The sequence below is a fragment of the Seriola lalandi genome, unplaced genomic scaffold (genome assembly GCF_002814215.2).
Source record: "Seriola lalandi dorsalis isolate HSWRI2012SDOR001 ecotype SW California unplaced genomic scaffold, Sedor1 jcf7180002054929, whole genome shotgun sequence".
Classification (NCBI taxonomy): domain Eukaryota; kingdom Metazoa; phylum Chordata; class Actinopteri; order Carangiformes; family Carangidae; genus Seriola; species Seriola lalandi.
This window is the reverse complement of record NW_019525481.1, coordinates 328,178-341,510: the sequence shown is the minus strand read 5'-3', so window position 1 is coordinate 341,510 and position 13,333 is coordinate 328,178. Positions and strand designations below refer to the sequence as shown.

At 40.0% G+C, this 13,333-nt stretch overlaps 1 protein-coding gene across 1 annotated transcript in view; it reads left to right on the top strand.

Moving 5' to 3' along the window:
- Positions 1-284: 284 nt before the first annotated feature.
- Positions 285-13,333, top strand: part of large2 (LARGE xylosyl- and glucuronyltransferase 2) — a 185,072-nt gene continuing 172,023 nt past the window's right edge. Inside the window, exon 1 of the mRNA XM_087170112.1 lies at positions 285-377. The gene's annotated coding sequence lies outside the window, so the exon portion shown is untranslated. The remainder of the gene's footprint in view (positions 378-13,333) is intronic.

Genomic DNA, 13,333 nt, shown 5'->3' with positions numbered 1-13,333 from the left:
ATGTAAATTAGTGCTTTATTTTGAAAGTCAAGAGATGGACGACGTGTTTGTAACTCAAATTACAGTTCTTGTCCTTAGCGATTCACGTTTTTTTTCTTTACACAACATGTTACAGTAAATCAATGAAGTGCAAGTGAAAGAAATGTGTGTGAAATGTGATATACATATACAACAAACTCACTTCCTTTCGAGGCCTATTCTGGTTTGGTATGTTTTATTTTGAAAGTCTGAAAAGGAAACGCCATCTCTCGCTCTGTCTGTCTTGAACGCAGCGTGGAGCTCCGGCGGATCGCTGAGCGCTCACACCCTGCAGTCAGTGATCCTCCGCCGGATGATCCCTCAGATGGTGACCGGACGAACCGGAGGAACCGGACACGGTGAGTTGATTCAAACACAGCGGACTGTTGACGTTGACTGAGAGTATGTGCGGATTATTGTGTCGAATAGTTTAGCATATTTTTCTGTTTTAGACTCTGAGTTGCTGAATTCCTTCACTATGATATCTGTTATTTATTTGCGGTGCACAGGACTTTGCACATGTTTTTATGTTTATGACAGTGATATTACTATTTTGAAGTTGTGGGTTTGTTGTCATGGTTGTGATCATATAACTGTCATTATCCAGTGATAAGTGGTTTCTAATATTCTGTAATCATTAATTATGGCCTCTGTTTCTGAATTCTCTAAAAAGTAATCGTCCTTTTAATAATTAATATTTCTTTTTTAAATGCGGTGCTGACAGTGAGTTTGTGGTGACTGTATTTTTTTTGTATGATATTCCTATAATATCTCTGATTACACTAACTGGCACATTTAGATTCTTACAGTATGAGGCATGCTGTTACTTTTAAGGATGATCTTTTTCTGTATCTTTTCTGAGCCACAGCATCTGCTACATATAAAAATAACAATGAGTATCAAATGTTAAGGAATAAATATCAAGATTTAAATATCACAATGCTTAGTAGGTTATAGGTGAATTATCTAGTAAAAGTATAATAATAAGAACATATGTGGAAATGTGGAATCATGTCGACCTTTATTATTATTATCATTATTGTTGTCATGAATGTGCTTTTTCTGTGTAACTATTTCAGGACGGACATTGTTAACCTCATAGTCATACCAAATTGGCTAAATTAGCTTTTTTATTGTAATATATTCTTGCAGCCGTTTGTTGACAAGTGATACCAGATACACAGCAGTGTGTAGCTCTCATTAAATGGACTGAATTGACTGTTGGTGATGATCAAGTTTATTTTCATTCGGAGCCCGATCTGAGACCTTAAGTATTGTCCAATTGGATTCTTCTGTTTGTCTAAATGTAGATTAAATATGTGCCTGACATGTTGAAATAGCAGCTGTAGATACTAAATGTGAAACACCTTATTTTTCATGAGCCACTTTTTCCTAATACCAAAAGTCCAGATTCAAAACCGTAAAGTTTATAAGCTTTTAACTTTATGGTAGGAGTCTCTGGTGACCGGCTGAAGTGTCCTCTTGGTTTTGGGAAAACAGTGGAGTTGAAAACTGACACAGATCTGTAGAGTTTAGAAAACAGATCAGTGGGAGTCGGTGTAGTTTTCCCAGCAGCTCTCAGGTCTGTCAGCAGTGTGATTGTTGGATCTGAGTGTTTTCTGTGTTTGGCTGAGGATGTAACTGTTTGGCTTCCTGCTGTCAGATATCTGCTCTGCTGTATTGTTGTGTGGATCAGTGCCCAGACTTCATAAACTCTGTCATCTGTTTAGTACATTTATCACATTATTACACAGGAAAAATGGTTTGCACCAGCCAGTTGAATTGCGTGTGTGTGTGTTTGTTTGTGTGTGTGTGTGTGTGTTTGTGTGTGTGTGTGTGTGTTTGTGTGTGTGTGTGTGTGTGTGTGTGTGCATATCAAACAGCAGCTTGAAACTGATTAAAGAGGCAAGATGTGAATCTGAGATCCTCATTGAAGATGAATAGTTTTCTGCATAGTTTTGTTTAAGAAAATGAAGCGACATATCTGGAAACATGACATGGTGTTGTGTGAGGCACTAATCAATAGTCAGTATATTACCTGCTGTAGATTCAGGTTAGTGTGATGCAGAAGCACCAACACAGAAGCTGAGTGATGTGCTGCTGTGGACGGCACAGCAAAAAAAAATGTATTTCAGCCACACAAAATGCATAGTAAAAAAAAAAATCACCATCAGTTTAAGTGTACGCTATATATAGAATATTTTCACCATGTTCTCTTGCCATCAAACAGCCTTTTATAATTCAAACAGCTGATCTATGATGTAATGCAGTGTGTGGTGTAAGTGCACTTGTGCGTAGGAATATGGAATTTCAGCATTTGAGAAAATGTAGTTCCAAACTAATGTGCTGTTTGACGGAACGATGAAGCAGTGAGTAAAAATCAAAATGTAGCGTACACGTCAGCTGATCTTGGCTTTTTAGGTGGTTAAAATAAATTTTTTCTGACAACACATGTGAGGTCATGACCATAACCTTCAGTGCTGTCAGAAAATCTTCTACTTCCAAATGTCAACCTTTTGATGTCAGCCCGCAAACCACAAGTGTTGGTGACCCATCCATCCGCCCTGATCTGGGGCCCGGTTGCTCAAAGTGAAGCAGTGAAAGACATTTTACAGCGGTAAAATTCTGCTGTTTCAGTTATGTTGTTAAGATCGAGTCAGAGGTACCTTTAGTTTTTTTTTTCATTACTTTGGTTGCTAAGGTCTTTTGTGCAACGGTTCAACTGACTCCTTAAATATAAGACTAAGATAAGGAAAAACCCTGAAATACTTACATGAACATTTTAAGGAGAAGGCTTAAGTTAAGACTTAACGTAAGGTGTTTTGTGCAGCTGGCCCCTGATCTCATCTCAAAACCCCGCAGACCTGAGTGAGAAGAAGTCGTGCAGTGAGCGTGATCTAAACAACAACATGTTTCGTGCAGAATGATTTGGCAAAGTAATTGAGGCATTTTGTCAGAGACATGGTCGAACATTTATGAGGAGACTACAAACTTCCTCTCTAGAGAAACAGTTGTTGTGAAGCAAAACTTCAACAGAATTTCAATGAAAACTGAATTATTTTTAGTGTTTTCCCACAGCCAGTCAACTTGCCAGTGACTCATGTAAAATTACTTGTTTTCGCACAAAGGAGATTTCAGATCCACAGAACACTTTGAGCAATGCAATAATGATCAGTGTGTGTGATGCTGAAAGCAGCAGATTAATTCATTAATAACAACAGGCCTGTTTGGCTTAATTAGAGAATATTAAGTGATGTTTTTGCTCCAGTGACTGCAGGTTGTGATGAAGTCAGAAATAATAATAATCTGCTGTCAGCTGATAAAAGTCTTCCTGGACAAACAGCAGGATGCTGCACTTTCCTCTTCTGCTCTGTCCCTTCCAATTTCTGTTTTGCTGCTTCTTCCCTTTTTTTCTATTTAGTCTTCTATCACTTTATCTCAGTCTTTGCTCCCAGAGGGGTTGAGTGGGCAGATTTTCTCATCTCCATCTTTCTCCTCCTCCTCGAGGAGGGAGGGAGGGAGGGAGGAGGGGTGGAGACTGAAGTAGACAGAATCTAAAATGCTGCAAATAGGTTTTTGAAGTGCTGGTTTGGGGTACGGACGTTAAAGGAAACGATCAATCTGTGGTCTTGTTGTAGAAGCTTTAATTAATTATAAGGTTTTGCAGTTTACCTCACTGGAGCCTTGGTCCACAACGTCCTGAAAACCAAATAATCCTACAAACATCATCCAAATCTAGACACAACTGAGCTCGTTATGTGCCTGAATCTGTGTCACAGGTGCACGCTCATGATTTAACCAACATGCTGGTAACATAAACAGGTCTTCTCCTTTGGTATGTTGATGAAAGACAAAATTTGCATTTGTTTTCTTGTTGTGCTGAATACTCTGATATATTCTTTGCTGGAGGCAGTGAGATTTAGGCCTCATTTCCACTCGTCATTTCAAGTGTCTTGTGTCAGATACAAGTTGGGAAAGATTTCAGGTTCTTTGATTTACACTCGGCCACAAAAATGATTGTGTGACTCTCTTCTGGTCGGATCACAAATCTGATCTCAGTTGGTCTTTGTTCTCTCTGCTGCATGTAAATTGAAACTTCTGCACTTAAGCAGTTAACTCCCCATGTTGTGTGCGTTGCCGTAGAAACCGAGATCCTGTGGTTTTTCATCCAGTTTTATTTGAATCTGATTAAAATGTCCAAACCATCCTGTGGTCCGGTTCACCACTTTGGCAGACTGATTGTTCTTCACATTCATGTTCCTGAGAGGACGAAGCCTGGTGACGCCTGAGGCCGAGGGCAGTGATGTGGGAAACTCTCAGCGTGAGGGTCAAAGGTCAGACAGGTGAAGGCATCTGAAGTAATCCCTGACTTTGACATTTGGGGTTTCTGAGTGAAATGTTTTCTGTGAAATTTGGTCTCACTTACAATGAGACGTAACAACTTTGATGATCCTCTGACTTTTCATCTGGCGCCACCATCAGGTCAAAATTTCAACATTCCCATCAGCCTCAGCTGCTGTGCTTTGTGTTTTATTGCTACGTAGCAAATCTTAGCATGCTAATTGTCTTCGCTAAGATATATGTTAGCATGCTGAGCTCACTCAGCTCCAGGTCCCTGTGTCGACTCCACAGTCCTACACACGTGTCCATCCACGATCTCAGCCAAACTCTGAGCTATTTCCTGTTTTCAGTGCAAATGTCTCTGCACAGAAACAGCAGCGGTTCAGTGTGTTGTCTCGTAGTTGTAGAGACTGAAAAAGATGACGGAGGAAACAATCTTTATGTGCAGTTTGTTTAGTCTTTGTAGGGTTCAGCTGATCTGCAGCTTCGTCCCAAGCTTTGGTTTTGTTCTATTTAGAGTGTGACATTTGAATTAATATTTATAATGTCAAAGTTAAATGTGAATCATTCTCCTATTGTTTTGTCATGTACTTTAAATTTTTCAACACATCTTGTAGAGGGGACTGACTGACAGAGTCAGTCTCACATTAGTTCATTTTCAGAGCTGTGTGTGCATGTGCACATGACGAGAATAAATCTGGAGTTAGATTCAGTGTCCTGCTCAAGGACACTTCAGTAGGCAGTTAGTTTGAAACCTTGATCCCCTGGGAGGCTGTAGGACAATCCTCCTGCTGCTTTATTCTGCCTCCATATGCTTCATGCTTAGACATCATATCTTTTAACAAGTCTCTATCCTCAGCCGCCATATGCGTTAATGTCCCCCTTGCTCACGGATCCTCTCCTCAAATCGCTTCTCTGCAGTCTGTGAGCAGATTCCCGGTGACGCCCGGGTCCCCCGAGGCTCCGCTGATTGGCAGGGTCCTTAATTGCGACCACCTCTTAGTGAATAATAGATGCTCGTCGAGCTAAGTGGAGTGATGAAATATTAAGAGGCCAAGAACATGCCATGCAAGTCTATTTTTGAAGAGTACAAGACCAAGAAACAAACTGTAGGAAGAAGGGAAATCAAAGAATCTCCTGCGTTCAGCAGGGGGCTCATGTTGCTAATGCTTGGCTCCAGGCTGTCAGATTAGCACGTTTGTCTCGCACAAAAAATCCCCGCTGGAAAATGCTCCTCTGTCTTTATCTCGGCAAAGTACGACGCCCTCCCCACCCATTTCCCCCATTTCCTCGTGTCTCACTGACAAATTCAAACTCACCTTTAAGCTGCTTCATCAGGTATAGCTGTCAAAAAATAAACTCAGAGGTTTAAAAAGAAATGTAAACACAAAGTTTAAAAAAAAACGCTGTGGGATCAGAAACTACTTTTTCTTTTCCCGTCAAACTCACAATGTCTTTTCTTTCACTTGGCGCTTTTAATTTTATGTTTTTATTCCATTGACCAGATTTGATCAACTTAGTGGTGGAGTTTATTAAATAGAGCAGTTCCCCTGAAAACTAGAAGATCCAGCCCAGAGCTTCAGATGTTTTGTTTTAAGTTGAAGAAAAAATGACTCTTACTTGATCACTGGGCTGTAAATAACAGAGGATGCATTAAACCAAAGGACGATCTGTCCCTCTTTAGCTGGTTTATAGTTTTAGGCTATAAGGATTTAATTAGGCTTAATTATTCAGCCTTTTTTTTATTGTATGGGCCTATTTTTCTATTGTCTCACAGCCAAAAGTCTCAGAAGACTGCCTTTAATTGAATGTGGTAGATTCCTGCCATCAGGAGCCTGTGCTGTGAGGAAAATAAGAAATGTATGTAAAACACATTTACACTACTTCTACCCAGAATCCTGCACATTTCTAATTTTGCAAACCTGCCGTGCAACTGCATCAGAACCGACCTCTCACCTGCGCAGTCCTGTAATAAGGCCACCTCCATTCAGGTTATAATGATCAGCTTTTATTGAAACTCAGTTACCGAGGTGATCGAACTGTTCACTCTGGAGGACGTAGTTCATGCTGCTGTTGAGCTGTATTGAATTATCCAGAGAAGTGTTTCTGTCATCAGTGATGTAACAGGGGTGGACACATTAATAGAAATAGTTTTAACACAAACTGAACAATATAACCTTCATGAAGGAGGATTTACTGCCTCACTGTTATATTACACTGCATTAGGTTTAACCAGGCGTACCTAATAAACTGACAGCTGAGAGTAAGACGGCAAAGGAACTTAATAAATGTTAAAAAAACAAACAATAAAAACAGATAAATGAAACCAGGGTGACGTGCAGACAGGAAGACTTCATTCATTGTTTAAATCTTCTGACTGGACACAAGCTTCAACCATTATCTGACGTGTAGTGAGATCATTTGTAGAAGAGCAGCACAGTGCGTTATTATTTTCTGACGTTATTATTTTGACATTGAGGGACTGATAAGGGTTAAAAGCATATGACATAAATGAGGTTTTTCAAATTAAGAGCGGGGGAGCAGAACCACACAGTTCAGAATATATTATTTCACTTGTATTAATTGTACAGTTTGCGGGGTTGCAACCACTGCTGGTTTCCATGCCAGCAGCTGCAGCACATCCCCTGAAACATGAAAATACATTTTATAATATCGATTAAAAAGAAAATAATTAGCTTTGTTTGTAGAGCCTTTGTGTTAATTAGGGGCTCTGAGACCCCTCGTGTATCGCTCACTGTTCTTACTCATTCGAGTGTGTCTGTTCTTTGCCTATTTTTATTTCACGTATTCAGCATTTTATATTTGTTCAGCAATTATTAATGGAAGCATTGAGGTTTCAAGTGTTGCTTTATAGATGGAGAGTAAAACTGAAAATAAAATGAATTTATAACAACAGGGAACTCAGCAGAAAAATGATGTAGACGTAGACATGACTGGAGGTCTGATCATTTTCAGCATTTAACTTTATTTGCAGTTGCAATATAATACTGGTCTAAAATATTTTATCTCTGAGCTGTTACGCCATCGATGTAGAGAGCAGCCGACAGGATCTCTCCACTTTGAGTGTTTTAAAGCTTCTAGTGTGATGTTTGGAAGCCAGTTCAAACCTGACCCCGATCTCCTCTGTGGTTTTCACATTAACTCGAAAGGTCCTCTCAAACCTTTCTTAAGATATGAAGGTTTTTAAAGCTCCATATTTTCTTCTTCTGTGTTTTATCCCATTTATACCGGGTGCTGCGTAGCGCAGCATTGTTGATTCCTCGTCATTTTCATGACGCATGCAGCATATAAATATGTAAAATATGTATAAATATATCATGAAAATGATGAAGAATCAACAATGTTGCGCTACGCAGCATCCGGTATAAATGGGTTATTTGAAGTGTTGATCCATAAGAAGATGTAAAAACCATCTCTGTGTAGTTTTACATCTCCTCTTTCGGGCTTCTCTGTGCAGCTCTAGTAACAACAGGTCGGTGAGCCAATCAGAAGAGACGAGGCTCTGAGCCTCTCTTCTGATTGGCTCACTGTTTTCTAAGTGATCCAATAAAAATATAGCAGATTTCATGTAAACACTCAGAGAAACCAAATCCTGCAAGGTTTGGATGGTGGGTCCAGGTGGGCGGGGCTTGGTGACTGCTTCGTTGTGACATCACAAAGTTCCAGAAGTCCTGACGGCTGGTTTTAAGGCTCAGTTTCTGAATACAGGCTGTGTGCATTTCTCTGTGGACTGAGGCTTTGATACTTTCACAGTATTAATATAGAAGCTAGAGCTGATCTATAATCACACTAAAGGGGACCCCATAAATATCCTATTACAGCAGTTCTTCTTCTATAACCTTTAATCCTACGGGTGGGTTTGGGTGGGGATGGAAACGGGGATTTGAATTTGTCATAAACATAACATAAATAGTCCTTCTTTGTTTTTAGGTGATGAGTCAAATATTCATGTTTTGTATCTTCTTGTATCTTAATCTTTTTTCCCGGTGAAATGTATGAAGGTAGGAAAAACCAGATCCCACCAGCGCCTGCAGTAAACATGGAGGCTGTTTTCTCAAGTTCACTAGAGATGCTAGGAACAGAGAGAGGATCCAGAGGCAGCAGCTTCAAGATAATTCAATTGTACTTATATAGTACAGAGGTGATATGCTGAGGATAGCTTTTGTGCATGTGCGATTACAAGTTTACCAGCGAGGGGGTCAACCCGACCGTAAAGACCACAATAATGTGTAAGTTCTGTTAAAGCGAAGAGAAGCATAAATCAACAGAGAAAACATGAAGGACCTCCGGTTATTACACATTTGAAAGTAAGAGTATGTTTGTAGTCGTGAGTGTAGAATCACATGAATCACATGAGTGTGTGTGTGTGTTGTGTGTGTGTGTGTGTGTGTGTGTGTGTGTGTGTGTGTGTGTGAGTGAGTGAGTGTAAACCATTTCACGGTAATGAAAGTGAGGAGATTGTTCTCAGCTCTCCCACACCTGGTACAGGACAGAAATAGACGCTATGGCGACAACTACACTGAGTACATGTGACAGCCATATTCAAACTAGCCTCACTGTGTGTGTGTGTGTGTGTGTGTGTGTGTGTGTGTGTGTGTGTGTGTGTGTACTGGTGCTGTGGACTGTGGTGTGTCGGCGTATGTAGGCCACTGTAGCTCTGCTTCGTTCACAGGAAACGAAATTGTCTCTGAGAGCGGATGTGGTTGTTTTACTCGGACGTGTCAGGAGAGTTTAGGAAAAAAAAACAAAAAAAACACAGTTTGTAATTAAATGATTTCTGTTTTTTTTGTACTGTGCCATCTACTCTAAAGTGTATTTTATCTCAGTAAGAACCTGTGGAGGAGGGACAGTGAGCTGCAGGAGCTGTGATATACCTGTTAGCTAATGGAAGCAAAGATAAGTTTGCCGTTGTGTTTTGCATCCTAATTAGTCCTGCTGCATGAAAAACATTGATATTTGGGAAGAATAATGTTAAGCCATTTACATTTTCTCCACCTAAAGGCAGAGAGGGGAACATTCTTATTCCTTGTGGGAGGGTGATTTTACAAAAATAACTCGTGGTGTGCCTCCAGTCGTCAAAGCGGAGCATTAGTATGCTCCAGATGATGCCGGAGACCTTTGTGGTATTCATGCAGACGTCCCATTAGAGGGAAAACCTGCACGCTGCACTCAGCAGAGCAGGCTGGAGCTAAATGACTGGACTCTACGGCGTTAGCGTTTTGTTGTGTTGGCGGAGATGAAAGGAAACTTCATAACCTGAGGGACAGAAGGATTTCTGTACACAGTGTGTTTCTGCAGCTCCGAAGACGAACTAGTGATTTCAGCCAAAAGTATAATGAGAGTCGTATAGATAAAGTGAAAATAATTGATTTTAGTGTTCGTATCATCCTGCAGTATTAAATTTGGATTTACTACACAATCAGACGTCAGTAGAGTCGAGCGTATCTACTGCAGTAAAATGAGAAAACTGTCAACTTTCTTCATATAGACCAAAATCACAAATCAAAGATGTGCCTCAAAGGATAAACTCAGTCTGACTGAGGGACGTGTTTGATGCTTCAGTACCTGAAGTACGTGAGGAGGAGGAAGAAGTGTTTCCCCTTCAGTTAATACACAGTAAAGTGTCCCCTGACACACTTGATTTAAGTTACTTTGAATGTATGAAACAATCACACTGTGACAATCAGCGCTGTAGCACAAGAACGTAGGGCCCATGTTGATGCAGCCTCAGTGGCCCCTTACATCCATTATGAAGCCTGTACAAATAACTGAAGCTACAGGTGCATCTGTGGTGGCTGTCAGAGAAAAGTCTGCAGAATCTGAACTCTTTCTTTGCTCAACATAATATATATATGTAATAGCTGATAATAATAATTACTGTGTGAAGCTTTCACAACATTGTACAACATTATTATCTTTGATAGTTTTCATTTTTATTACACCCTGAACATCAGATGATAAATCAGCTTACTCTGGCTGTGACACTGAGAGAGGACCAGTTTATAAGTGTAGGTTATGTCCTAATAGAAGACGACAGAATTAAGAGGAAACTGTTTCCAACAAATTCTGTTTCACTGGAAGCAGCATAATAACACCTGAAACTGAAAACACAGGATCAGGACCTGCTCTGACCTAATAACAAACCTCTTAATAAAGCTTTATGTTAATCAGTGATGTTTGTAAATAAAAATATTTCATATATAAACTGAACATTTTTAAAAGTTATTACGAGAGGAACTTGATTCATTACCAGCATCTTAAAATTGTGTAGTTAGAAAACAATACTTTACGTTTGTGTCGCAAACCTTTTGTCTCCCCCTTCTGGCAGTGACAGTTATTACACAAACTGCGAAATATTTACCTGGCACTGATAGGCTTAATAAGCACAGCGTGAACTTGTTTCTATTTCCTCATGAACAGCAGTTAATCCGTCCACCCAGCACCTCTCATGTCATTAAAAACAAACTGTTGATTTAACTGTTTGCGTACAGATGAAACGAACAACATACGACGCGTTAATTTGTGAGAGGTGTTGACTGGCAGATGCTAACTGTTCCCTGTGCCTCCGGGCTTTACTTTTCGTTATGTGTTTGATGGTGCAGTTGTACAAGAGTTCTTGCTCCGTAAACATATAGATCTGAAGCTCTTCAGTTACATTATAATGTACGTACATAAAGGATGAGATGAGATTTATTGATCTCCTGTGTGAAAATTCATGTGGAAAGGACAGAACTGCATTCAGCTAAATGGAGAAAATAATATCTAGATGCTTAAAGAATAAAGAATACAAGAGCAATTCAATTTCAAGGCAAGCAGTAAACATACAGTACCCATGAGTGTGTGTTGTAAAGTAGAAGTGCAGTTCTGTCCCAAGTGAAGTGAAGCTGTTGTTGGCGTCTCGTTTCTCTCTTTTCAGAACTTCTATTAAAACTTGTCTCAAACAGCTTTAACACTAATTTGCAGTTGCCTCCCCGGCTCTCGGTGTGAGGCCTCTGTGCTCCGGTAAACTCTGACAAATGAACAATGCGGAGTGTGTGAACAGAAGGCCTGTCGACAGCTCCTCCGGGCCCCGTTCCCTCCATCACCGCGGCAGATTTTAATCAACAGCAGCTGTAAAGGTTGTGCTTTCCGCGCTCAATGTGTTTGACAGGGTTTTGAATAATTACGTCTCCCAGATCACTGCAGCTGCAGGAATAATAGTCTGATAAATCACAAACCAGCTCTTTTACACATTCAGTCCTGGGTAATATGCTAACACGGGTTATTTTGGTGTGGCTGTGTGGGTGAGGCCTGAATGCGAGGCTTGGCAGGATTTTGTCACAGTGCAGCTTTTAACGAGAACACCATGAACACCGGTGATAACAAGCCTAGTGACAAAAAAGTGCTGCAGAAGCTCATGTTTGGACAACTAGACGCCACGATGAGCGCTGTTCCACCAGCGTCTCTAACTGAACCTCTCATTCAGGGAAGTGAGACGTGTTCATATAAAGATAAATGAGTAGAGTAGAGCTGGGAGATCTTAAAATAACGATGAGTAATAAAGGATGATTGTGTCTTCTCTGCGCCTGGGCTACACAGCTGACATATGTAAGGCCAAAACAAGGAATAAAAATAAAAACATGTTGGAAAAGTAAAAAAAAAAAAAAGAAGCTCAAGACAAAGAAACTTCGGCAAAGAGAAGTCACACAACAGCTGTGACCTGGAGATGGCTCAGGTTTCTGAAGCTGGATAAAAAGCAGAGTGTAGCTGCCTGTTCTGATGAAGACGGGAAACGTGACAAACCTTTTCCACTATTTGAAAATCTAACGTTACCATCAGGGCTGAATAATCAACAAAGAACAAGTATCAAAACTAACATTTTGAACCTCTCTAATCTGACGGTTACTTTGGTTAAAACTTTTCCTGCGTCCACGAACTGTCCCCTCATAGAAGAACTAGCTAACGTGGCTCCGCTCCGTCCAGCTAATGTTAGTCTGCGTTCACTCCGAGCGAAGCTGGAGATGTTAATGACACCGGCACAAACACAGAACCTCGACCCGAGCTGCTTCTACTTAAAAGAAAACGCTGTGTCTGTCGTTCGGGCTCTTTTCAGCTTCAGTGAAGACGACACCGAGCAGAAAAGAAGTCAAATGCAAAAACAGTCTCAGCGAGCAAAGGTAACACCACTGAGTAGTTTAATCACTTAGACACAATCACACTGATGAATATGAAGAGTGCATGACTCAAAACGAGAGAGACTCATTAACAAGTGCTTCCACAAAGCAGCTGTACTTTAGGGCAGAACTAAAATAACCAAGCGTATAAAATAATAGATCAGTAATAAGTAATCAAAGTACAGGTTTGAAGTAATCGTGATATTTATTTGAACTCTGCTAACATCAACACTGAAGCTCAAACATCCTCTCCTTGTAACGTTGGTTTGAACTCCTCAGCCTCTTCAGTCTTCATAGGAACCGGACCAGTCGCTGTTTGTCACTTTATAAATCCCATTTTCCTAATTTAAATATTTTTATCTTTAAAAACTATCTTTAAAAATATTTTTATCTTTAAAAACATTCATATTCCCTGAGGATGAACTTTGGTGATCCTCTGACTTCTCACAAGTTTTACTTTGAGATTTTTTAAAAAGATTAAAAGAACTAAGTTGTCAAAACAGGCAGCAGTCGGCAGGACTGCAACTAACGATTATTTTCATTATCAATCAATTTGCATTGCAATTTATTTTTTTCAGTTAATTGAATCAAAATAAAAAAAATGCATCCATCTCCAAATGTCTCCAAACACATTCAGTATTGAAGGATCTTATCCTCTGGTCAGAGAAGCTGCAGACAGAAAACGTTTGGCATGTTCGCCTTTTAAGGCTCAAAACGATTTTCTGTTGATCAACTAATCAATTAATTGGCTAATCTTTGCAGCTCTAGCATCAGGGCTGCAATTAAAAATGATTTTCATT